Consider the following 27272-nt stretch of genomic DNA (forward strand, 5'->3'; position numbering starts at 1 on the left):
TGTGGCAGTTCAGTCTCTTAATTGCCTGGAGCTATGGAATGCAGCCTATTCTCTTATCAAGACTGCACACAATAGTCTTTATAGCCTAGACAGATGTCCTGCTACCAAGCATTTGCTATACTGGGAAGCACCCCACAGAGAACCACAGTCACTAAAGCAGCACCTATTACTTGCTCAAAAAATCTAAAAATCATAAAGATGACTGTCCATAGTCTATATACGTTATTTACATACATTGTTAAACTATGGAATTCTGCCATAGCAGGTATCAGAAATATCTTGTGTTATGTACAATTCAGAAAATCTCTTTGAAAACTTACAGCTCAAGAAAGTGGTTGCATAATAACTCTGTTACGAAGACCCCTTCTACTAAATGTTATCTTATTTATAATTTACAGTCCAAATAAAATCATATCCATCAGTAAAATGATATTAACTCTGTACCCATCCCATTACTAAGTCACTCCCTCATGTAGTCAAATGAAATATCATAAAATTCTCACAGTTTTATTATAGTTATCTCCTCATTACATATTTTAAGTGATTTGAACTGTTCGGATAAAATATGCATATGCCTTACTAAAATTACAGTTGGAGTATAAACATATACTCTAAACCAATGCTGAATGTTCTGTTGATGAGTTTTACATACTATATATATTATTTGTTCATTATGTGTCTAAGCTTAATCTATTGTAAATATTATGTAGTTTACATAACATGATGATCACCTATCAAGTTATATATAGTATAATTTTACTGTACTGTTAGCTTATTCAAATATATCTAATGTAGAGCTTTTTTCCCAGGACCTCCTCTGAAAAGAGTCTTTGCCCACTCCAACTTTCACCAGTAAAAAAAGTCAAATAAATATGTCAATAAATACATATGCTCTGAGCTTTTGTATGCAGATCTGCCCAATTGCATTTTTATCTCACCTTTACTTTTTAAATATGTTATTCAAAGTTTTTTTTTTAATGAGATGGTGCTATGTAATAGTTTGCTTACTGTTCCATGCATGTGGTCTAAATCTGTTTGATCTAATTTTAGGGTTTATTCATTTGGTCTAAGTATTGTATGTAATTTTGGATTTTAAGCATTACATCAACGCTGCCATACAGTAATATATTTTTGACCATGTACATTTAGTTTTGTGATATGTCAGTGAATGTTGGGGTAGACTCATGTACATAGCTATAGATATGCTGAAATGTGGGTGTTCTTGGTAAGATCACACACAGCGGGTTATGAGAGTTCGCTGTTTTCCCGCTGTTGTGCAGTCTTGGAGTTGGAATACATGAGTAGCATTCAGTGTTCAGGTTGCAATGGGGCTTTCTCCTCCCTCTGCTAAAACAATGTTTTATTATTTTTTTGTTTTTTTCAGAGTTTTGTGTTTTAGATTAAATGCTTTTAGATGTGTTGGGGTTAAACTGAGATAGGTGTATCAATATAGGTCTTTTACTTATACATATTCAAATGAAAACATTTAGGCTCCACTGTGGTTTTACAGTTTTTTTAAATACCTTTGTTTAAAATGTGTTAAATATTTCTTATTCAGTAATATAAGATCCAATTGAATCTGCTTTAATATGTCTGAGCTGCAAGGTTACTTTAGTATCCATTCCCATATCAATAACAGGTCTTCTTCATCTCCAGGACCAGGGACATATAAAGATATTATTAACATAGTTACTAATAATAGTAAAGAAAAAGCAATAAAAATATGGAAATGAGTGGAGGAATCAACACTTAAGGAAGTAATAGTGTTAACGAATTGTGTGAAGGAGCAGGACATCTGTTGTTTATCTTTAGAGTTGCAGTGAAAATCAAAGAGTATTTTTTTAACCTTCTTTGCACTTTTAAACTGTTTGCAACTACTTTTCCACCTTCTTTAAACTGTTTTTATTGTTTGCAACTGTTTCGCTGCCTACTTTAAACTGTTTTATTGTTTGTGACTGTGTTTTCTGCACTGCCTATTTACAGTACTTGAATCATTTACAGCATAGGGTAATTTCATACTTGCTGAATCTAGACAGTTAGGCATTTTCTGAGCACTAAAGGCAACCATCTTACATGAAGAGGGCCATCCTATATACTTGTGGCAGAAGAGTGTAGTCAAGGAACCATCTGTGCTGGGGATTGTTGGAATAAGGCTCAGTCTTGGGCCTTCCTATTGGTTCGATTGTTTGAAAACTGTTTTACTTAGCTGATATTTAAACACAGCATTTGTTGCAGTTTGTGATCAGTCTACTTTAAACTATTTTATTGTTTGTGACTGTGTTTTCTGCACTGCCTATTTACAGTACTTGAACAATTTACAGCATATGGTAACCATACTTGGTGAATCTAGACTGTTTGGCATTTTCTGAGCGCTAAAGCCAACCATCTTACATTAAGAGGGCCTTCCTGCACCCTTGTGGCAGAAGAGTGTAGTCAAGGAACTATCTGAGTTGGGGACTGCTGGAACAAGGCTCAGTCTTGAGCTTTCCTATTGGTTAGATTGTTTGAAAACTGTTTTATTTAGTTAATATTTAAACACAGTGTTTGTTGTGGTTTGTGATCAGTCTACTTTAAACTGTTTTATTGTTTGTGACTGTGTTTTCTGCACTGCCTATTTATAGTACTTGAACAATTTACAGCATAGTGTAACTTCATACTTGCTGAATCTAGATGGTTTGGCATTTTCTGAGCACTAAAGCCAATATCTTACAATAAGAGGGCCCTCCTTTACCCTTGTGGCAGAAGAGTGTAGTTAAGGAACCATCTGAGTCGGGGACTGTTCGAACAAGGCTCAGTCTTGGGCTTGCCTATTGGTTGGATTGTTTGAAAACTGTTTTACTTAGCTGATATCTAAACACAGGGTTTGCTGGGGTTTGTGCTCAGTCTACCAGAGCTGCTCAGAGTTTGGCCTCCTTAGCCAGAGATCAGAAGTCAATCTGAATGAAATCCAACACATCCTGTGAATTCTACCAAAAAACAAATATTTTTTTAACCTTCCTTGCCCTTTTAAACTGTTTACAACTGTTTTGCTGCCTACTTTAAACTGTTTTTATTGTTTATGACTGTGTTTTCTGCACTGCCTATTTACAGAACTTGAAAAATTTATAGCATAAACTAGAGTCACACTTGCTGAATCTAGACTGTTTGGCATTTTCTGAGCACTAATGCCAGCCATCTTACATCAAAAGGGCCCTCCTGCACCCTGGTAGCAGAAGAGTGTAGTCAAGGACTCACCTTAGCTGGGGATTGTTGGAACAAGGTTCAGTCTTTGGCTTTCCCATTGGTTGGATTGTTTGAAAACTGTTTTACTTAGTTGATATTTAAACACAGCATTTGTGAATAGCTGCGCACCTCAGAACCAGGGTTAACACTGCTGTGTATAGGTGCAAATACTTAAAAGTCAACATTTTCCTAGATAACTGCTAGGAAACCCTCCTGAGCTTTCCTGCTTCTTGGTATGCAACACAGTTGTGCACTGCTGCACCCAGATGTACTTTATGAGGCCCCAGCACAAGTTTCTACCCCTAAACCTCCCATAGATTAGCTGATTTTACCAGTTCTACAACAGAACCTAGTCCATCTAACCCACTCTCCATCACTTATTACAGAATAAACCAGGCATAATGGAAGGTCAGGTTCCCACCATTTCTCTAGCCAGCCTGATTGACATGGGCATCCTAAAGCAATGTAGCAATTCCCTCATGTATACAGACAGCCTACTACATACAAATACAATACGTGAGAGATGTATTTATACTATGAATCTGAAATCAATGCTCTCTGTCTCACATAACAACAAACCAATTACCAAGCAGGTTGTCAGCAGCCACACTCCACCTCCCACTTTCTACAAAAGGGCCTTACAGAAACAGACGCTTGGTGCCAGAGCCATGGGCTCAAGCTCAATACCAAGAAATGTATAGTTATCCCCTTTGGGAAAAAACATGTACCCATGAATTACCACATAGGCGGCAGTACACTAAACACCAAAAGTGGGATAAGAGACTTAGGGATACAGGTGGACAGTGGTCTCACCTTCGATAAACACATCACCACAACAGTCAGGAAATCCTTCTATGTGGCACACCTCATCACTAAGGGCTTTTCATCCAGAAAAAAGGAGGTCATTGTCCCACTGTACTCATCCCTCATTAAACCCATTATAGAATACAATGCCCCATTTGGTATGTACCTCTCAAGACACCTGCAACAACTGGAAAGGCCGCAGAAATATCTCACAAAAGAATCACAGGCCTAAAGCAGATGCCCTATGCTGACTGCCTTAAAAAAACTCCAGCTATACTCTGTTGCATATCGTCTACTCAGAGGCGATCTCTGTTTAACATACAAGGCCATGTCAAACCCAGAGCTGTGTGACATGCTACACTTAAAGAAATCCCAATCCCTCAGGGCCACACGATCCAGGGATCTAAACCTTGTCATCACAATAAACAAAACATGCTGGAGGGATAGGTTCCTGACCCAGAGACTCCCCAGACTCTGGAATTGACTGCCCATACATGTCAAGCAGAGCGCCTCTTTGGCCCTCTTCAAACGGAACCTTGATGATTGGATGGAAGAAAAGAAATTCCCCCCAGGGATCACGTCAGTCACCCTGCTAGACAGGGGTCCAGGGAAGTAAATAGTGTGGGAATAAATAGCCAGGGAATTGTTATAGCTAGGCTTGTATAGGCCCTAGGGCCGATAGCCTAGTACCAACCTATGAACCTATGAACCACACATAACAAGCACGCAATGCATAAACCCACATATGTGGAGGTACTCACTAGAAATATACCAAAAGAGCAAAGACCTCTCAAGTGCAAACCTTCTGCATGCAATACAGCCCCAACAGCAGCCACTACACATAACACACACACATTAGTGTCTCACCCAGTAAGCCCCTAAGGCAAAACATATCTAAACCAAATGTCTTGGTCATAGGCAACTCCATAGTGACACACACAGCAGCCCCCCTCACTAGGCTGGACAAGGAGAAGGTCATGATCAGCTCAATGTCTGGTGCCAGGATCCACCAAATTATGGACACACTCAAGTCTCTCAACAACAAGTACTGTTATGACTCTGTCATAGTCCATGTTGGAGTGAATGACTTGAGATGTACCTCACTGGACTATATGAAGAGAGACATGACTGTGGTTTCGGACTAGGTGTCCCAGGCAGCTATGTGTATAGCCCTAAGCAGCATTCTTCCCTCATCCAGGATGATGCCACAATACAAACAAAAAATGATTGACTTCAACAATTGGCTTAGCTTCTGGTGTCAGTCCAGGGAGATCCAGTATCTGACAGCCTGGAATGATATGGTTTACAGACCGGGTCTATATTAGATCAGCGAACGCTTAGACAAGCGAACGCTGATTGATCGACCTTATTTTAGTGAATGTTCAAAATATCTAAGCAACAGAAACCTGAATTTTTTCCTAGGGAAAGAATTTGGTTGTCCGTTTCTGTTGCTTCGGTATTTTCAGTGCTGTGGTGGAAAGTTATGGGTCAGATTCAGGTAAGTGTACAATTGCGTGGATGTGAGTGTTAGGGTGGGTTAGATGAGTTAGGGTTAGGGCTCGGGTTAGGTATGTGTGCGATTGTGTGAACATGAGGGTTAGGGCGGGTTTAGGTGAGTAAGGGTTAGGGAGTGGGTGAGGTGAGTGTGTGATAGTGATGGACCTTAGGGTTAGGGTTTGGGTTAAGGTAAGTGGACAGTTAGTGGTGTGTGCATAGTTTAGTGTAGAGTTAGGTGTCAGATATTAGGTGTATGTGTGTGGATTTCTGTTTGTTTGGTGTGCTTGTGTTGTGTGTATGTGTTTTGGATCAGCGATTTTTTTTCCCTAGGAAAAAATATCGCTGATCTGACAGTTTGAGATTGCAAGCTTTCGCTTACATAAGGTCAATCAATCAGCATTCACTGATCTAATATAGACCCTACAGACCATGTTGCTTTACCAGAGATGGTCTTCACCTGCCACCTCTAGGCTTTAGGTTGCTGTCAAAGATACTTGCCTCCCTCATAGTGCCTTTATTAGGCAATGTCATAACAGCAAAATTACTGACATAAAAATATCTTCCAGAAACAAACTCAGGGTTATGCTGCTTAATGCTAGGAGTCTAAATCAGAAACTGCACTCACTTGAAACACTTCTCGCCCTGGAAGGTGCTAATGTCTGCACAGTCATAGAGATGTGGTTCAAGGCCTCAGAGAATACTCCAGCCATGCAGGGCTACAATGCCCTCCACACATTCAGACCACAAAAAGAATGCAAAAAAAACAAGGGAGGAGGAGTATTTAGCTTCCTTAATGACAAATACACCTCTAGACTGGTTAAACAATATGACTCCCTAGAGTTACTCCAAGTCCAACTAACTGTAGGAAAGACCCCCCCCCCCCATGCATGTCACTGTTAGCTGTAGGTCCCCCACCATGAACCATGAAAACCACACAACCTACCTGGATCTACTTGAGTCACTCTCATTACAGCCAAATAACCTGGTCATGAGTGACGTTATCCTTTCATCACTTGGATAACATATATGAGCACAGATCCACTTGCCCAATGGTTCCTGGACTTTGTAAACGCAAATGCTCTGGAGCAGATAGTCAGCACCTCCACAAAGGGCTCTAACATCTTTTATATAGTGCTCACCAACATGGGAGATGGCTGTACCACCCCATGTGTGGAGACCTTCCTGGTAAAATCCAATCATAAATCAGTTTAGTTTGAAGTAACAATCATATTTGACCCACCCTCAGGAGCAAAAAGATTGAAAAAATTCTCCAAAGCAAACTATAGCCTACTGAGTAATGGCATCAATAGTTTCATACCCCCTGCCAACACTGACATCAAGGACCCCTGTACTGAGGTGTACACAAATGTTCTGTATAAACAGCTATATAAATGTATAGACATAGCCATACCAGAATGGATCAAATCAAGATCCTCATGAAAAAAATAAGCAACCCTAGTGGACATCCAGGTTATAGAATAAGAGAAAGAAACTGCTGTCAAAAAAGAAGAGGGAACAGTCCCAACAGATGAACAACTCCCTCCAAAGCATACATAAGTAGATTAGACATTTTGTAAAGTCCTCTAAAGCTAATTATTAAACTAAATTAGCATCCCTAGCTAAGGAAAATCACAAAGTATTCATTAGCTAGATCCAAAATCTAAAAGGGAAGGCTCATCTTTGTGCCAAACTAACTGTGGCTGGTACCTCTTATACTGAACCTGGAGGACATCGCCAACCTGCAAGTGGACAGGTTTGGCAAGCCCCCCCCCCCGTCCCCACAAATCATAACCCATAACATACCTGTCACCAGTCCTCTACCTAGTATCTCCAGAGATCAGGTCATAGCCACACTCTCCAAGACCAAAAACACAGCTTCTATGGGACTAGACAATATCCTAGGCTGTTTATTAAATGGTCTAAATCAGGAGGACATCGCCAACCTGCAAGTGGACAGGTTTGGCAAGCCCCCCCCCCCCCCGTCCCCACAAATCATAACCCATAACATACCTGTCACCAGTCCTCTACCTAGTATCTCCAGAGATCAGGTCATAGCCACACTCTCCAAGACCAAAAACACAGCTTCTATGGGACTAGACAATATCCTAGGCTGTTTATTAAATGGTCTAAATCAGGAGTTAACGGAACCTCTGAGCATGCTCTTCAATCTCAGTCTAAGTAATGGCTTTGTCCAAGCTGAGTGTAAAACAGCAATTGTAATCCCCTTGCACAAAGAGGCTCTCTCCCATAAGCCTAACCAGAATCATCATGGACCTTATCAACAAGGATATAGGTGACCTTCAAACTCTTGACCTGAACAGTTTGGCTTTGTTAAGGGCAGCTCTTGCCTGTTAAACTTGGTGGACTTCTTTGAGAATGTCGCCAAGGCTCTGGATGAAGGCAAAATGGTTCACACTGCCTATCTTGACATAGCCAAGACCTTTGACACAATCCCTCTCTCAGACATCATTGAGAAACTCACCCACCTGGGAATTAACCCTTATGTCACTAGATGGGTTGCCAACTGTCTCACAAACAGAACACATGTCAAAATTGGGGATGCCACGTATACTAGCAGACCTGTTACCAGTGGTGTTCCACAAGGATCTGTGCTAGGCCCCTTACTGTTTGGTATCTATTTTTCAGAAGTCCAGACAAAAATAGATGGCCTATGGCTTAACACGTTTGCTGATGACTGCAAACTGGGTGCAATCATTGAATCCCCCAAAGATCTCAACATACTACAAAATAGGCTTACACAGACAAATGATTAGTGTCAAAGCCATGGACTTAAACTAAATGCAAAAAAAATGCATTATCATCCCCTTCAGCAAAGGATATACCACTACTAATTAGAACATTAATAATAGCCCCTAAGTTCAAACCCAGTGGTCAGAGATTTAGGAACACAAGTTACTAGCCTTAATTTTGATCATCAGGTGTCCACAGTAGTAAGGAATGCTTCCTACATTGCACACCTCATATGCAAGGGTATAGCATCCAAAGCTAAGGAGGTTATAAATCCCTTGTACTCAGCTCTCATCAGTCCAATAATAGAGTACAATGCTCCCTTCTGTATGTACCTCAGCAGACATCTGCGGCATCTGGAGAGACCTCAGAGGTTTCTCACCAAGAAAATTCAAGGCCTACATCATATGACCTACATGGAGGGAATGAAGGTCCTAGCAGTTTATTTAGTATCATATAGACTGCTCAGAGTAGACTTGTGCCTGGCCCACAGAGCAGGCTCAGACCCTACCTTGATGAAGCTGCTGCACATCTGCAAATCCAAAGGGACAAAGCTCACTTGCTCTAGGGATCTTAACCTGGCCTGCAATATTAATAGGACATGCTGGAGAGACAGATATGTCTCCCAGAGGTTGCCACTCCTCTGGAACAAACTCACAATTCATGAAAAATTGATCTTTTCAATGACCGTATTTAAGTGTAATCTGGACATTTGGATGGGAAACCATGAATTTATGCTGGGGGTTTCACCTATATCCCCTTATACAGGGGCAGCCAGTACTGATCTTAGATTCACACGCAAACATAGACTATATATCTTGGTCTATAACGGAACAATGGTATAACATGGCTTGGCTTGTAGAAGCCTTAGGGCCAATAGCCTAGTAACCTCCTAAGATTCTATGATCCTATGGTCAGCCATCAGGGGAAGGGAAAGATGTACCATGCATGGGGATTGCACAATGATGTATAAAATTAATTAGCCAAAGAAACAGTAGTTGTTAAAAAAATCTTCTAGTAAGCATCTGAAGGTAATCAAATGCATATATTATCTCTTCTACAAAATATTTTATTACAAAGTTTGCATAGTAGATACAGGGTAGGAAGTCATTACTTTTATCTGTAAGACCAAAATGAGGAAAACATGTTCTAGTTTTAAAGTTTTCCATACCTGCTTAAGTCTGTGAATATGTGACAGAATATCTAGCCTAAGGTTTTCACCTTTCTGTCCATGGACTTGTGTAGAATTGTGTAAGAATACATTATGAAACAAATGTGAAGTTGGGTAGTACCTTTAAATAAGACATCCACACTCCTAGCTTAAGTTTTAGACATGCATCATTTGTCTGACATGGCTATAAAACATAAATCTTACTTCTTGTTACTATAAATTTTATTAGGGGATCCTTTTCACTTTGTAAATTTTTGCATTGTATTAAAACATTCAGTGATAGGAACCAGTCAACATTCCTTCTAAATGTATTGCAGGAATTCCTGTATAAAATTGCTTCTAACAATAACAACAGAAATAAGGCTTACATTTTAAAGGAGTTCATTATTTATTTATTTATTTACATTTGTTGACTGGGAGAGTCCGACTGGACACAGGTCCATTTTCAACGGAGGCCCGGGGAGAAAAGTTCCACATTAAGTATTATTTGCATTATACAGTTAAAAAACATAACATTTAAATATAGACATTAGTCCAGCTAAGGACGCAAGACAAGAAAGGATGACAACGCTCCATAAAATCAAGATGTTCTTCAAATTTTCCACAGGCGTAATCTCAGTCAGAATTATTTGCTAGATTTATCACCAGCCAATGCTTGCATTTAGATCTCTTGAATTATATTACACTATGATTCAGAAAAATGGGATATTTTTTACCTTTCATTCTGCTGAAACATCTGAGATATCCTTTATGTAACAGCTGTATGAAAAATATTTACCGTTAAGTTACACAATGCAAATATTTTTTGTAAACAATTTAAATGCAGATATTTGTTTCCATAACATATAATGATCTTGCTCCCATTTATTTTTAATGTAAATATTCACAATTAAATAAAATGTGTGCCTTTTTGTTTGAAAATCCAGAATTCACACTGTCAACAAACAAACCTGTAGGTTCATATATTAATATATTAATCCGTCCGAGTGATTAATACAATTTCTATCCACTATCAGCTGTTTCGTTGTACATATATTTTATGTACATTGTATCACTTCCCTGCTACGTTGCCTGTCTAGATTGTTTTCTGTAATACAATGCAACACCAACAGACATTGACTTGTTGCTGGAGACTTACATTTCATTTTCTGTTAAAGTCTATCTCTACTCTTTATAATATGCCATTTGACCCGTATAAACTTTCTATGTAACTGTATATTTTCAATTTATACAATCTTGAATTTATGCAATTTTTTCATTTGTACAGTCTTGTATTTATGTGATTTTTCACATGTTTTTGGAGCTTTCTCATGTCTCCACTGAAAATGGGTCTTTGGCTCAGTTGAGGTAACCTGGTTAACAAATGACAAATAAATAAATAAATAATAATAACATTATCTAAACAATAACATTATCTAAACAACAATCACAAGTTGTTGAACCCAGTATTTTTTAATAAAATAAAAACCACTATAATTTTTGAAGAAAAACAGTCTGGTTCAATGTTGGTAAAAGACACTGTATACATACAGTTCATACCTCACTGTAGTGTGCTCGTGATATGAAATTAAATTTATTTATTTATTTATTTCCAGTTTGATGACCGGGGAGATCCACTGGGTTCAGGGAGCCCATTTTCAGTGGAGGCCCGGGGAGAAAAGCTCCAAAAACACAGTAACAATAAGCAATAAAGTATTATTACATATCTATAATACACAGTGACAATAAGCAAAAAGTTATATTACATAGTAAAACATATCAGGGTACAGTCCGAAAATGGCAACATTTATTGCATACATACATATGTACGTTATATTCATACATACATTTGTATTAGGATTGGGACAAGTTGAGACAGATGATTAGTTGCACTGAGGAGGTAGATGATGAGAGTAAGGTTGTAAAATAACAGTTATTCATTTGACTGTAGTTATTCATTAGAATGTAGTTATAGAATGACTTTTGTAAACACAAATTTGCATAGAGGGGTGAATGTAGGTGGAAAGTACATTATTTAAAAAGTATCGAGATGAGACAGACAGAAAAGAACTAGAGAAGATGGGGTGTATACATCACCATTCAGGATAAAAAGTGTATACATCCTCATTCAGGATGAGAAGTGAGGGTGATTTAGTTAATAAGCATCAAAGTTTAAGAATTGCCAATAGAGAGAATCTTCCACAGAAAGGGGCAGGAAGACAGTTGGAAAGCTATTTACAATATATACATTTAAGATAAAGAATGCTAAGTAATGTTATATTCAAAGTGAGGCTACTGTTTTAGGTAGGAAATGGAAATTAAGATGGAAATTTTTTGCACTTAATAATATTTATTAAGTTGTATTTTTCAAAACAGGGCTTGCAGGTCTTTTTTAATTTTGTTTCCTAGCGTACTTCGCTTTCTTAATAATTAAAAATATAAAGGTCAATGGTTTCCATTAACTGATTCTTTGAGGACACTGATACAGCTAAGGCCACGGTTGATTCATCTCTGTACTAATCCCCACCCCACCCCCACCCACTATGGCTTGAATGGTCCTACGAAATATTCTGATTAAAAAAGAGCAGTCTAATAAGGTAAGCAATTTCCAGTGCTTTGGTATAATTGTATTCAACTTAACTTTAGATGCAGTGTAATTTTTTTTTAACATGTTTTAGGAAAGTTTCTGATGCAGGTTTGTTTGCAATTTTCACTATAACTCATTTCTCTGTTTAATAGTTGCTCTTGCATCTCAAACTTTTCACCTAACATGTTTATCTAGTGTGGTAAGCATGTGGTTGATATTTTTTCTCACCTGGTTTTAAAAAGTGATTTGCATACATTAATGCAGTTAAGAGTAGGAGGAGTGTGAAAGCAGTGCCAAGGATTAAATGGTGGAAGTTAAAAAAGGTGATTGTGAAGTGGAGTTTAGGGAAGAGTTAAGACAGGCACTAGGAGGCAGTGGAGAGTTACCGAATAGCTGGGTAACTACAGCAGAACTAGTAAGGGAGACTGCTAGAAAGGTGCTTGGTGTGACATCTGGACAGAGGAAGGAGGACAAGGAGACCTGGTGGTGGAATGAGGAAGTACAGGAGAGTATACAGAGGAAGAGGCTGGCAAAGGAGAAGTGGGATTGTCAAAGAGATAAAGAAAGTCGACATGAGTATAAGGAGATGAGGTGCATGGCAAAGAGAGAGGTGGCGAAAGCTAAGGATAAGGCATATGGAGAGTTGTATGACAGATTGGACACTAAAGAGGGAGAAAAGGACCTGTACCAATTGGCTAGACAGAGGGACAGAGCTGGGAAAGATGTGCAGCAAGTAAGGGTGATAAAGGATAGTGAGGGAAAGGTACTCACAAGAGAGGAGAGTGTGTTGAGTAGAAGGAAAGAGTATTTTGAGAGGCTGATGAATGAAGAGAATGAGAGAGAGAGGAGGTTGGATGATGTGGGGATAGTGAATCAGGAAGTGAAACAGATTAGCAAGGAGGAAGTAAGGACAGCTATGAAGAGGATGAAGAATGGAAAGGCTGTTGGCCCAGATGAGATACCAATGGAAGCATGGAGGTGCTTAGGAGAAATGGCAGTGGAATTTTTATCTAGATTGTTTAATGAAATTTTGGAAAGTCAGAGGATGCCTGAGGAGTGGAGAAAACGTGTTTTGGTACCTATCTTTAAGAATAAGGGTGATGTGCAGAGCTGCAGTAACTACAGAGGGATAAAATTGATCAGTCACAGCTTGAAGTTATGGGAGAGAGTAGTAGAAGCTAAGTTAAGAAGGGGGGTGATGATTAGTGATCAGCAGTATGGTTTCATGCCAGGAAAGAGCACTACAGATGCCATGTCTGCTCTGACAGTGTTATTGGAGAAATACAGAGAAGGTCAGAAGGAGTTGCATTGTGTCTTTGTAGACTTGGAGAAAGCATATGACAGGGTGCCTAGAGAAGAGTTGTGGTATTTTATGAGGAAGTCGGGAGTGGCAGAGAAGTATGTAAGAGTGGTACAGGATATGTACGAGGGTAGTGTGACAGTGGTGAGGACTGCAGTGGGAGTGACAGATCCATTTAAGGTGGAGGTGGGATTACATCAAGGATCAGCTCTGAGTCCTTTCTTATTTGCAGTGGTGATGGACAGGTTGACAGATGAGATCAGACAGGAGGCCCCGTGGACTATGATGTTTGCAGATGACATTGTGATCTGTAGTGAGAGTAGGAATCAGGTTAAGGAGACTCTGGAGAGGTGGAGATATGCTCTAGAGAGCAGAGGAATGAAGGTCAGCAGGGCTAAGACAGAATATATGTGTGTAAATGAGAGGGAGGGTAGAGGAATGGTGAGGATGCAGGGAGTAGAGCTGGTAAAGGTAGACGAGTTTAAGTACTTGGGATCAACAGTTCAGAGTAATGGTGAATGTGGAAGAGAGGTGAAGAAGAGAGTATAGGCAGGGTGGAATGGGTGGAGAAGAGTGTCAGGAGTGATTTGTGACAGACGGGTACCAGTAAGAGTGAAAGGGAAGGTCTACAAGAGGGTAGTGAGACCAGCTATGTTATATGGATTGGAGACAGTGGCATTGACAAAAAGGCAGGAATCAGAGCTGGATGTGGCAGAGTTAAAGATGTTAAGATTTGCACTCGGTGTGACTAGGATGGATAGGATTAGGAATCAGTATATTAGAGGGTCAGCTCATGTTGGACAGTTTGGAGACAAAGCAAGAGAGACGAGATTGCATTGGTTTGGACATGTGCTGAGGAGGGATGATGGGTATATTGGTAAAAAGATGCTAAGGATGGAGCTGCCAGGTCTGAGGAAAAGAGGAAGGCCTAAGATAAGGTTTATGGACGTGGTGAGAGAGGACATGCAAGCGGTTGGTGTGGCAGAGCAAGATGGAGAGGACAGGAAGAAATGGAAAGAGATGATCCGCTGTGGCGACCCCTAATGGGAAAAGTCGAAAGATGATGATGATGAATGCAGTTGGGGACAATTTTCAAATTGATGTATTGAAAATACACTTTAGTTAAAGTTGATTGTAGTTTTTTTAAATGCTAGAAAATAATAATATTATTAATAGTATATCTAACCTGTGTCTTTTTCTTTGAACACAGTCTACCCAGACTACACAGACTCATTACATCTGAGTGACGCCTCCAGGTGCATCTGCAGTTAACTCCTACTGAAGTCTCTAGGCGTCAAATATTGCTTGTTCGTATGTGCATCAATAATTCCAAAACCATGCAATGTTCAAGGCTTTAAAAGATTTCATCTTAAAGCTTATACAATGGCAAACTCGTCTACATTAATATTTGACCTCTGTCTTGTGCAGGTAAATAGATATTAACTTTTTATGATATTAATTTATATAGATATAATTTTCACATTTGTCTAAATATCTCAATAGACAAGTAACACAGACAGAACTCTTTAGCCTCGTATTAATGCTCTCAGCTAGACAAAAAAAATGCTGCTGACAGTATGCATGTAACTTGAGTGGTTGCTGAGATACTGTAAGTTATTTAGAAAATATTACAAATGTAATAGTTACTATGTTTACTGAGACTTATAAAATTTGATTTAAGACCCAGAACCTAAATAATACTTGTTGTGTCTTTCGGCTTTTCCCGGTTAGGGGTCTCCACAGCAGAACTCCGGTCCGCTAATGATTGGCAGTTGATTTTTACGTGCCAAGTTGCCAGCCCTGACTCACAACCCTCAACAAAGGTACGTCCATTCACGCATGTCTCCATGCAGAAGACACTACCATTATAAAAAAAAAAGTTTGTGCTGAAGAGTTTACCATTTATACTTCTTTCATAACCACTGTGGTTCCAGAGATTTGAACAGTTATTTGAAATATGAGGACATAATTTGATTCTGTCAAAAAGCTTAGGCTCCACCCATTGAAAGTTACAGTGCAAACTTCCTGAGCTCCATTGGAGTGAATGAGTTAATACTGTTTTCTCTAATATAGATTTATCAAAAGTAGCTTATGGCTTCTAAATTATTTTCTGACGATTCTGGGCATTGTTCCAGCTATTTAATATCATGCTTCTAGGCTGTTAATGCCAGCTGAAATTATTTTAAATATCCTACATCACGATGTAATTTTAACTTTATAACATTGTCATTGTTTAAAGTTACTTCCCGTAGATGAAATATCAGCTGGCATTTTTAGTCATTATGCTTAGGAGTAGCAGGAATTTGCATTAGTTGTGCCTAAACACAATTAGGCATCAATTCAAACACTTCAGCTGAGCGTAGCTATTTGAACCAATTTGAGAAAGTTGTATGAAAGTGAATTAATAATGAGATACAAATGAGGAATATGTAAAAAGAAATCTGTGTCTATCTTATGTAAATTTGGTCTTTCCCACCTTTCAGTGATTGATATTAGCTTTCTAATGTGCATCTACACCAAGCACATTAGGCTTATAAAAAGTGAAGTTGAACGTTTTCCATCCACTTTGCAATGCATGAAGAAGTTTGCATTTCCTGCCAGCTTAGCTGTTTCCCAGTCTGGGGTGCTAGTCTCAATCACACCAAAACCAGGTGAGCCCAGCGTTGCTCACTGTCTGAGAAGGCGAAGATATAGGCAAGGTCTGACCCATCTTAACTTTACTGATCAGGAAATCTTGGACAATTTTAGAGTGGATACTGTCATAGTTGGGGCTTTAGTGAGTCTGTATGACCCACAGACAGGAAATGAGGGAATGTGTGAACTTCCTATACCTGTGGATACCAATGTATATATAACCTTCACTGTATTTGCCATAGAGACCTTTCAGAGATAAACTGGGGATAAATCAGGTATGTCACAAACTTCTGCATCAAAAATACTTCAGCTTTTCCTTAACATACTAATGTCTCATTTGTAGCAGTACATCTATTTCCCAGTGTTAACCCATACCTTAGCTAATACTATATGTGTCTTGTACAGGATGTCACCTAAGTTGCTATTAGGGCTCCATCAGGATCAAGGGGTTGTGGTATTGGGACAAGAAGGGTCACCATTCTGTCAATTGCTGGGTAGTGCATGATACATGGGGGTGCAACACCAACAGGTCAGCCTAGCATGCTGAAATGTGTATGATTCCCATATTTAACATAAAATCTCATTCTACCACCTCTTCCTATTTTTAATTTCTCCAAGTCTTTTGGGTTTCTAATACTATGAAGGAAATAGACTCCATTCCTAAGTTAAAGTATGGTTAAGTTCATGAAATTAGTATTGTTTCAATCTTTGGTGTTAGCCAGAAGTGCTTTTTACAGCACCCGCAGTGTGCCCAGTATTGACTCCTTCTGCAATTCATATAGAGTTACATGCATTGGTAACATATCAAAGTATGACAGTAAATTCTTTTTTACAAGACCCATTGTTCCTACTACTATTGGAATTGTCTAGGTAGCCTTCTTCCACATTTTCCTTGTTTCTGCCTGCAAATCCTGGTATTTTGTTACCTTGTGTCTCTCTGTACATAAGACATTGTAGTCACTGGGTGCAACTATTTCAGTGATCAATGCTACTTTTGTCTTCTTTTCATGGTCTACTATATAGGTTCATAGGTTCATAGGTTGGTACTAGACTGTTGGCCCTAGGGCCTATACAAGCCTAGCCATAACAATTCCCAGGATATTTCTTCCCACAATATTTACTTCCCTGGACTCCTGTCTAGCAGGGTGACTGACATGATCCTTGGGGTGATTTTCCTATCTCCCATCCATTTGTCAAGGTTCCTTTTGAAGAGGGCCAAGGAGATGCTCTGCTTGACATGCATGGATAGTCTATTCCAGAGTATGGGTAGTTTCTGGGTCAGGAACCTATCCCTCCATCATGTTTTGTTCATTGTGATGACAAGGTTTAGATCCCTGGAGTGTGTGGCTCTGAGGGATTGAGATTTCTTTAAGTGGAGCATATCCAACAGCTCAGGGTTTGACGTGGCCTTGTGTGTTAAGCAGAGATCACCTCTGAGTAGACGATATGCCACAGAGTATAGCTAGAGTTTTTTTAGACAGTCAGCATAGGGCATCTGCTTTAGGCCTGTGATTCTTTTAGTGAGGTATTTCTGTAGCCTTTCCAGCTGTTGCAGATGTCTTGTGAGGTACATACCAAATGGGGTGTTGTACTCTATAATGGGTCTTATGAGGGATGAGTACAGTGGGACAATGACCTCCTTTTTTCTGGATGAAAAGCCCTTAGTGATGTGGTGTGCCACAGAGAAGGATTTCCTAACTGTTGTTGAGATGTGGTTATTGAAGGTGAGGCCACTGTCCACCTGTGTCCCTAAGTCTCTCATCACACATTCGGTGTTTAGTGTACTGCCACCTATGTGGTAATTCATGGGTACATGTTTTTTTCCCAAAGACGATAACTATACATTTCTTGGCATTAAGCTTGAGCCCATGGCTCTGGCACCAAGCATATGTTTCTGTAATGCCCTTTTGTAGAATATCCCCATCATTTGGGGATTCAATAATGGCTCCCAGTTTGCAGTCATCTGTGAACTTTGTTAACCAGAGTCCCTTAGCATTGGCCTGTACTTCAGAGAAGTAGATGCCAAACAAGAACCGTCCCAGGACTGAACCCTGAGGTACTCTACTTGTCACTTGTCTGGAGCTGGATTTGGAGTTGGCTATTTTTACAGTCTGGGTTTTGTCAGTAAGCCAGTTGGCAACCCATCGAGTGAAGTAGGGATTTATGCCCAGCTTAGTAAGTTTATCTATGATTCCCGAGTGGGGAATGGTGTCAAAGGCCTTGGCGAGGTCCAGATAGGCTGTGTGGACCACCTTACCCTCGTCCTCAGCTCTGGGGACTGATTCGAAGATGTCAATTAGGTTCAGGAGATTATCTTCGTTTATAAGTTCCATGATAATGTGTTCCATGCCCTTGCAGATCAGGCTCATCAGCCTGATGGGACATTAGTTCCTAGGATCCAAGGTGGATCACCCTTTGTGGAGTGGGATAACTGTAGCTGTGCGCCACTCAGTGGGCACGAAGCCTGGGGTGAGGCTATGATTAAACATGACACTTACGTAAGGTGCCAGTTCATTTTATAGTTCATGTAGTACACAGCCCAGGATGTCATCTGGCCCCATGGATGCTGTATTCCTAGCTTTGGAGAGTGTGGTTTCTACCTGTGTGGCTATGATTACCGGAATTTGGCAATCTTTTGGTATTGAGATGGGCTCTTTAGGGGTTGGGGGGTGAAGTTGGCACTAAATCGATCTGCCAGGATATTGTCAATATCCTTGGGATCAGTATATTTAATGCCATTCTGTTGTAGCTCAGAGCAGATCTGAGCATTGCCATTTAGATTCTTGACATAACTATAGAATGCCTTGTGGTTGTCTTTGGAATCTTTGGCAATTTTATTTTCGTAACTAGCTTTGGAGGATTTTATGAGGGATCTCAGCTTCTTACTGAGGCTGGTAAGGGAGTTTTTTGCATCCTGGGATTTTCCTCTTCTCTGCAACAGTTTCTTCCTTCTGTTGTATAGTTTGTTTATGGCAGGGGACCACCAGATTGGCTTTCTTTTTTTGGAGGAGACCGTCTTGGTTCTATTTGGGATGACGCGATTCATGCACGAGTGGATGTGCTCGTACAGTGCCTTAGTGTAGGATTCAGCAGTCAGACTTTCAGATCCCATCTGTCACTTCTGACTTTAGTAGCATGAAGTTGGTTTTGCAGAAGTTTTTTATGGAGGTTTCCTTACTGGGGGTGGGGGTGGGATGTGGATGTCAAGGGTGATTTGCTTATGGTCAGACCTGTCCAATGAGGGGGTGACCACTGGTGTGGAGCATCTATCTCCCATGTTGGAAATGACCAGGTCTAGGATATTGGAGCACCTGGTGGGACAATGGATTAGCTGATTCAGGGCATTGGAATTTACGAATTCCAAGAACCATTAGGAAAAGGTGTTGGTACCTGAGTAGTTTTCCCAGTTAATGGCAGGGTAGTTGAACTGGGTGTTTTGTTGTATCATAATATTTTCCAGTATGTTTAGAAGGGTGTAGTGAGAATCTTGGGGTATGGTGGGGGATCTGTAGCAAGCTACAATTTGGATTGCAGTCTTAAACAGTGTTATTTGCACCTGGAGAATTTCAGATGCATTGTGTTGAGCAACTAGTCTGGAGGTGTGAATATCCTTGAGGAATATGGACACTCCTCCATCTTTAGTGTTTCAGTCTTGGTTTGGTGGCCGAAAAGTGTGGTAAGAGTTGTAGCCTGGTATTTGCAAGGGTGCTCTCTGAAGCCTTGAACCAGGTCTCATTTACTGCACAGATGTCGATGTTCTCCATTTTTAGGAGTGCCTCGAGAGAGTGCATTTTGAGGTTTAGACTTCTAGCATTGAATAGCATTACCTTCAGATTTTGCATGCTTGTTATCTGTTACGGTGGTGGTTTTACCCTTTGAACCCTGCCTAAAAAAGGCACTGTAGGGGTGACAAGAGCTTTAGCCAGTAACCTGAATCCCAGGGGTGACAGGTGCAGACCATCTCTGGCAAAGCATCCTGGTTTGTCGATCATGTCTTCCCATCTCCTTTGAATGACACCAGAAGCTTAGCCAATTGTTGAAGTCAATCATTTTTATTCTTATACTGTGGTATCATTCTGGGTGATAGCAGGATGCTACTCAGGGCTAGGGTCATACCTGCCTGGGCCACATGATCCGAGAGCTCTTCTATGTCTCTTTTCATGTAGTCCAGGGAGGTATGTCTCAAGTCATTCACTCGAACATGGACAATGACAGAGTCATATTTGTACTTGTTGTGGAGTGACTTGAGTGCATGCATTATGTGGTGGATCCTGGCACTCGACAGGCAGCTGACTGTAATGTTCTCCTTTTTCAGCCTGACAAGTGGGACATCAGTGTGCCCGACTATAGAGTCACCTATGACTATAGTGTTGGGTACATTGTCTTGCCTTAGGGGCTGTTGTTGGCTGGCACACTGGTGTTGTGAGCTATGTCTCACTTTGGTTGTGACTTGTGTTTGTTTGCATTTCAGCTTCAGAGGTCCTTGTTGCTTGGATAGGTTAATGTTAAGGGCCTCCACATATGTGGGTTTAGTGTTGCTATGTGTGGGTGTTGATGGTGTGGATTTTGAAGGACTATGTGTTGCTTAAGGTCTAGTGCAGGTGTAGCCTTCTTCTCTTGACTGTCTAGCACAATCTTGGCTGGAGAGAGCTTTGCTTCCAGTTTGGCTATGTAAGTGCATCTCTCACAGGTTGTAGTGTTGAGTGCAGGAGGAGATGGTTGTCTGTGTACATGAGGCAGTTGCTGCATTGCCCCAATATGCCCCGATTCACCAGGTGGGCAAGAGAAATCACCAGAAGCTGACCCTTGGACATGCCTGTTTAGGTGCTTTTTGTAAAGTACAAGAGCTGTTTTCCCTTACTTTGCAAGGTACTTTGCAATTATAGGCTGTTTAGTGCCTATGATTAATTTCTCCTTATTGACAAGGAGAGTTGAGTGCTTGTATCAGTTTCAGGCTTCCTAGTGCTTTCCAGCAGGTTCTAGAGCAAGTGCTAGTCACAGGGGTTCAGATTTTAGTGCTACTACTGAGAAACCAGCTAGTTCTAAGGGAAAATTTGAAGAGCACACTTTCTGGCACCTAGAATAGTTTAAATGTAGCCTCGCGGTGCTGCATGATGTGAAAAATGTGCAAACACACGCGTTTTTAAGCCAGAAAGTTGAAAGGGATAGAAATCAGCCCAAAAAGGCTAATAAATTACAATTTCAGAGCTGGAAACCACTCCTCTAGCGTTAGATAGGCAGTACAATGCTCACCAGTCCCACTGGTAGGCAGTAGGACTTCCCTCTGTCACAGCAAGGTCTGGAAAGCTCTGAGCACAGAAAATAAAGTCCTGAGACAAGCAAGGCCTGGGATATGGACTATACTAACTAGGAAAGGCGGGAAACGAGCAAACAAGATAGTATTTCTTTGTTTTTTTTTTGTTTTGTTTTTGGTTAAAACATAATGCAATAATACAGTAAATAAACACAGAAAAGGCTAATGCACTTGAGTGTGTAACCCTATACAGTAAATGCAATTAAAACTCTACAAAATTAGCAATTTAAAACTTTTTAAATGAAGCAAGGCAAGTGCACAACTTGGTTTTCTCACATCTATTTTTTGAACTGTTGGTAATGGGTGATCCCATGTTATACAAACTTCATTATTTTCTGCAATGCTTTGTGGGTCATGTTTCCAAAGTTTTTCAGCAACTTCAAAATTATAATGTTTGCACAATTCCTGATGCAAACATCTTGCCACATTATTATGCCTTTCTGCCTAGTATATCACAATCAAGCAACAAGATGTGCAACTGTTTCCAATTCTGTTTTACAAAACCTACATTTGTCTGTTCCTCCCACATGTTCAATGGGCTTTGTAAACCAATATGTATGTAGTCCACTGCCTTGGGCTACCAATATTTAACTTTCAACTTTTGTTTTAAATGCATCTCTTCTTAACCATTCCTGCATTCTGTCCTGATGAAAATGAGGTTGTTCCAAGAGTTTTCTATACTTGCAACTATATTTATACATTTTTCACATTTCTTGCTTTCTCATCTGATCCTTCACCTTATCTTCTTTCTTTTATTTTTTTTTGGCACATTCATTTGCTGCCTGATTTCTGTGTGATACTGGTTTAATTTCCATTTCTGTTTGACACTGATATGCTTCTATCTAAGCAGGGAAGTAAGCTTAGATTTATTCTCCTCATGTTTTAAAACTTTCACTATGTTTGGGCCATGTGAGGTCAGCAGATATGTATGCAGTTCTACAATTGCAGCTCTATACATGTAATCAATTTCGAGGAATCCCATGCCTCCTTCAGAATGAGGAGTATGTAGTCTTGGTACACACTGATTTTTATAAATCATTGATGAGCATGAAGCATCCTTCTTGTTTTCCTGTCCAACCAATCCAACACCTTATGGGGTCAGTCAAAGTCACTCCAAAGTTAGGACAGGAAGAGCAAATTGGTTTATAGCTTGGACTTTGTTCCTAGATGTCAGCATTGTTTTCAGTATTAATTTTAGTTTTCTAAAACATTCCTTACTAAGTTTTATTCTCATCTGTTCACATTTTTCTTTTTGATCCTTCATCAATTCCCAAATATTTATTCATTCCCTCTTACTGAAGTTTTTTTGTATCACATTCCTGTCCCAGGCTGATGCTTTCTTTCTGCATAGTAAGATTTCTCATGTTCATGAAGATGGTAAGTGCAAAGCATTTCACTGGTCCTAGTCATAGGTATTTCAGTATCTGTAGAATGGTATAGATATTACTGAGCAATCAAACCCCCTTTTTGATATGTGTTCCCCCACTTTTGTTTTGCAGGTGACACAGGCTACCCACACATGCATTGTCTAATGACACCAGCAGATACATAACAAGGATGGGGTGAAAATAGCAGCAAGAGGTGCAGCCTTGGCCATGTCTGGAAATTGGCTGCATGTACCATTGTCCTCTTACTGATGTTGAAAATGTACTAATTGAAATCACAGCAATAAAAGTGCTGGCAATCGTAAATAAGTAAATATGAGAAACAGACAGCGACAACAGTTTTCCTGAGGTCTGCAATCATGGTGCAAGCTTCAGAGTTTACAAAATTTACAAATATTAGCTGGCGAACAGCACCATTCCATCACCTATGTAAAAAGGATTACCTAAGAAAACAGGCACGGATAAAATAATCTGGATCTGGTTGGTTTATTAGAGAACATTGAGGAATAGAACATAGTTACTTGCCTTGAAATACATTTTCCTATGGCTTTCATCCACTTCTAAAGTGTCTCTTTTGTGATCAAGAGGGAACACAGACCTCCAAGACAGGCTTGTCTAAAACCTACAGACAAATATTCCTGAATGTGCTACATTTTTACATTGTACTGACATGGAAATAATCCTAAGGAAAAGACCTGCCATGTGATGGTCTGTCAAGTAAGATACTGTTAAGATTCTGATTATGAAGTAGTGCTTAAAATAAAAGCCTTTGCAGATGTTAAAGATATAAATTATAAAAATTGGATAGCCACAGTTACTCTAGTTATTAAATGGAAAAAAAGCAAAATAAACCACACTCTTATGACTCCGCAGAAATAGTATCCTCCTTTCTGCAGATTAGCTTCTCCAGCACACACAAGACCAGCCAATTCGGACCTCACAGACCACACCACTGACTCACAGTCACAAGGCCACGTAAATTTGCTTCTGTTAACCACCTATAGAGAACAACATTCGGACATCTCCAACAGTGGAGAAAGTCTACAAAGGCAATTGAAGTACTTCTGTTCTTGCAAGGAAAACAGCGGTCCATCAGTTATTATTTCAAATTCCTATCGGGAACTTATATGATATTCTCCCCAAAGATAATGGAAATAATAATAATATTAAACCTGCACCAGATGTCACACCATGCCTGCATCAAGACATCGTACAGGATGTACAGTGGAACAAATGGATGATAAGCCAAATGAAGGCCATAAATGTAAACAACACATAGGTAGATACTAGGCATGCAGTGCAGGAGACCATTAATGGGCCTATTGCAAATTACCTGGATAAGTAACTTGCTTGAGATCACACAGTAGGCGGATGAAGGCTGAGGTAATCAAGCCGTGTACTACAGCTAGTAGCTTGCTAACACCTGATTGCCTTAATCCTCTGCACTGACTGCTAGGCTGGCACTGGCCAAATTCCCTGAGGCCATATGTTTTGGAGTTTATATCCATATCTATTTATTTAACATTTCTTTACTGGAAAAATCCAACTTGGACAGAGCCCATTTTCAGCGGCGGGCCAGGGAGAAATGCTCCAGAAGCATGTCTTTGGAATGTAGTAGGAAACCAGAGCACCTGGAGAGAACATGCAGAATCTGCACAAAAGGCACCCCAGCCAAGAATCAAACCAGAGAACCTCTTGTTGTAAGGCAACAACACTAACCACTGCACCACTGCCCTGCCCAGACCCATTTTATCATTCTGCATAGATAACCTATGAGAGTGTGCCTGCATACTGCTAACAGCACGGGGATTTGTTCATAACTATTTGACTGTTACTAGGTACTGCATACTGTCAGTCTAATGCTCACCCCTGAGAGTCAAGTAGACCTTTGCTGTTTATACAGTGTGCTTTCAAAATTGACATCTCAATACTTGCTTAGAATGGTATAGTATTTGTACACCTTTTCTTTGTTATATACAAATACCGTCCACAGAACAGAGTGTTATCAGTTGTTTTGCAAACTATTGTACACCATACTATTGTAACACTGCTTGTTGTGTTCCATTTTTATTTTTTTACTTGCTTAGAAATGTGACTAGTTAGAAAAATAAATATAGCATATTAACTACAAAAAGCTTTGGTGCTGACATTGTGGTGTCAGTTTAGCATTGGTCTGTTAAGATGTTTTTAATTTTATTATGTAGTATGATTTTTAACCTTAAATATCAGGGGCCTTAGAACCCCAGAGACATGCCATGAAGCTTACAAATTTGGAACTAAGCAGTAAGCAGTTCTACTTCTATGGGAAAACCAAGATTCTCTCAGGGATTGTAGATGCCTGTCTGTACCTTGGTATAGTATCTCTGTACCTGTAAAGGTGGAGTTTTACTGGTAATATACAATAGACTAGGCTGGGACTGTACAAACCACCATAATCATAATGATACCAAATGAATCATTGTGGAGTCATCTGCTCCAGTCAGGTAAGAGCTATAGAGATATAGGGACCCAGTAGATACTATCCTTTTTTTTGAATTCCTTATTCCAAGGCCACCACCACCCCCCATTTTTTTTCCTCCAGTCCTCCAATTTGGTCATTAAGCAGATGCTCTAGTGGCCAGCTCATTTCTCAAGGTTTGCTATGAAATCAGCATATATTTAAGATTTCATCAGAATAATTGCAATAATAGCTAATTTGTCCATTGCTCACATGCTGCTGAATATGGTGGTGTTAGTACTTTCCACAGAAAGATAAGGTGAATAATATCAACACATTCCATGTTAATTGTTATATATTAGTAAAAGTGTCTAATCCCACTGTATGTATGTGAAATGCGTTCTCTGTTGACATATGGAATTTATCGACTGCATATCTGTATGGCTGTACTTTTGTTTGAAATGTATATATTTTCTCTTTATTTGAACTCTATACATTTTTTTCATGTTTTTAATGTTTTGTCTATTGTGGAGGTTTCCTCTCTGAGCTTTCTCTGAAAGGGGACCCTTATGGAACAATTGGACTTCCCAGGTAATCAAATGTTAGTGAATAATAAACAAAAATAAATAAATAACCAAAATCATTCTTTTCATGGGAGTTGGGATTGAGGATACTAACTACAGCAGGATCATCCATAAGGAGCATTGGTGTATTTAATATAAACTCTGTCTCTCCCCTCTCCTTGCTCATTGGCATCTAAGGGGTTGGCATACAGTGGGTCTTTCTGACACACATCCATGCCTCTGCATGTAACATGATCAGATAGCCCTGACTCCTTGTAGGTAATCACCTCCACATGATCTGCATCTTGAATTTGTAATCATTTGTGGATTATGTGCCCCATGCACACTCACCCCTCTACCCAAAAGACAGAAGAGAAGGCTTATCTCATCCCCCAACATCAGCTCCAGCAAATGTGTGAGCTTCTAATCAAATGTGGGTTGCCTGGATTATATTAAAAGCTTTATCCTTCCATGCCAGTGGAGGTGGTCCCTTGTTCCTGGCTCTTCCATAATTTAATAATACACGTTAGCACTTTCGGGTAGATACCCTTCCTCAGACAACATACACCAACTCTAAAACACCTTATATACATTTGTTAAAAACTTATTAAACAATTAAGCAATTAACATTTACATTTAACCCGCCTTTTTTCAAGGCTGTTTTTAAGGAACACAGTTATTAAGTCCTGGTGCAGTATTAGCAGCTAAATTTAAAATCTATTTAAGCTCTGCATATTCAGTTGTATTAACAATATCATCCCCCCTTCTACCTTCATGTATTATTTGCATTACCAAAAATGAAAAACTATGATCCGGGAAACATTTAATGTGTTGGTATAAGGCATTTTTCTCATCTTTTAATCAAATAGAGGACATATGATTTAAAATTCTGGTTTTAAATTTACAATTCGTTTTCCCCACATAAAAACTTGGACATTGTTTACACTGTGCAAGATAGATCACATTTACAGTATGACAATCTGCATAGAATTCAAAACTGTATTTTCTATTAGTAGTTGGAAGTATAAAGTAACCTGCACTATTCAGAAGAGTGCATGCCTTACAATGTCTACATGGAAATGTCCTTAACCTTAAATACTTTATGCTACCTTTCTGCCTTTTATCCGGTTCATGACATAACCGGCCCTTTAAGTTACTATTACGCCTATATAAAAATTTGGGTTCTTTGTCTATGCTATTGCTTTGACTTCCATCACTTAAAAGAATCTTCAAATTTTGTTTGATAATATTACTAATATCATATATCTTACTACTAAATTTTAATGTCACTTTAGGCTTATTACTATACTGATGAGAACATTTAACTCTATCAGTAATCTTTCGAGAATTACCTGAGAACCATGGTTTCACTCTATAACATCTTTTTAGAACCACTTCTTGTGTATCCTTGCCTAATAATTGTTCATTATAACCTTTGTCTAACAGATGTTGTGTCAAGATATCCATTTCCATATCATATACATCATTGTCTGTACATAGGTGTGAAACCCTGTAGCATTGACCCTTCGCAACATTGCAAAAGGTAAACTAAGGATGCATGCTATGAGCATCCAATAAGTGATTCTTCCAACATTCCTTTCTAAAAAGGGTTGTTTGCAAACTACCTTGCT

Source organism: Protopterus annectens, chromosome 8.part0 (assembly GCF_019279795.1).
Source record: "Protopterus annectens isolate FY-2018-M chromosome 8.part0, PAN1.0, whole genome shotgun sequence".
In the NCBI taxonomy this organism is placed as follows: domain Eukaryota; kingdom Metazoa; phylum Chordata; order Ceratodontiformes; family Protopteridae; genus Protopterus; species Protopterus annectens.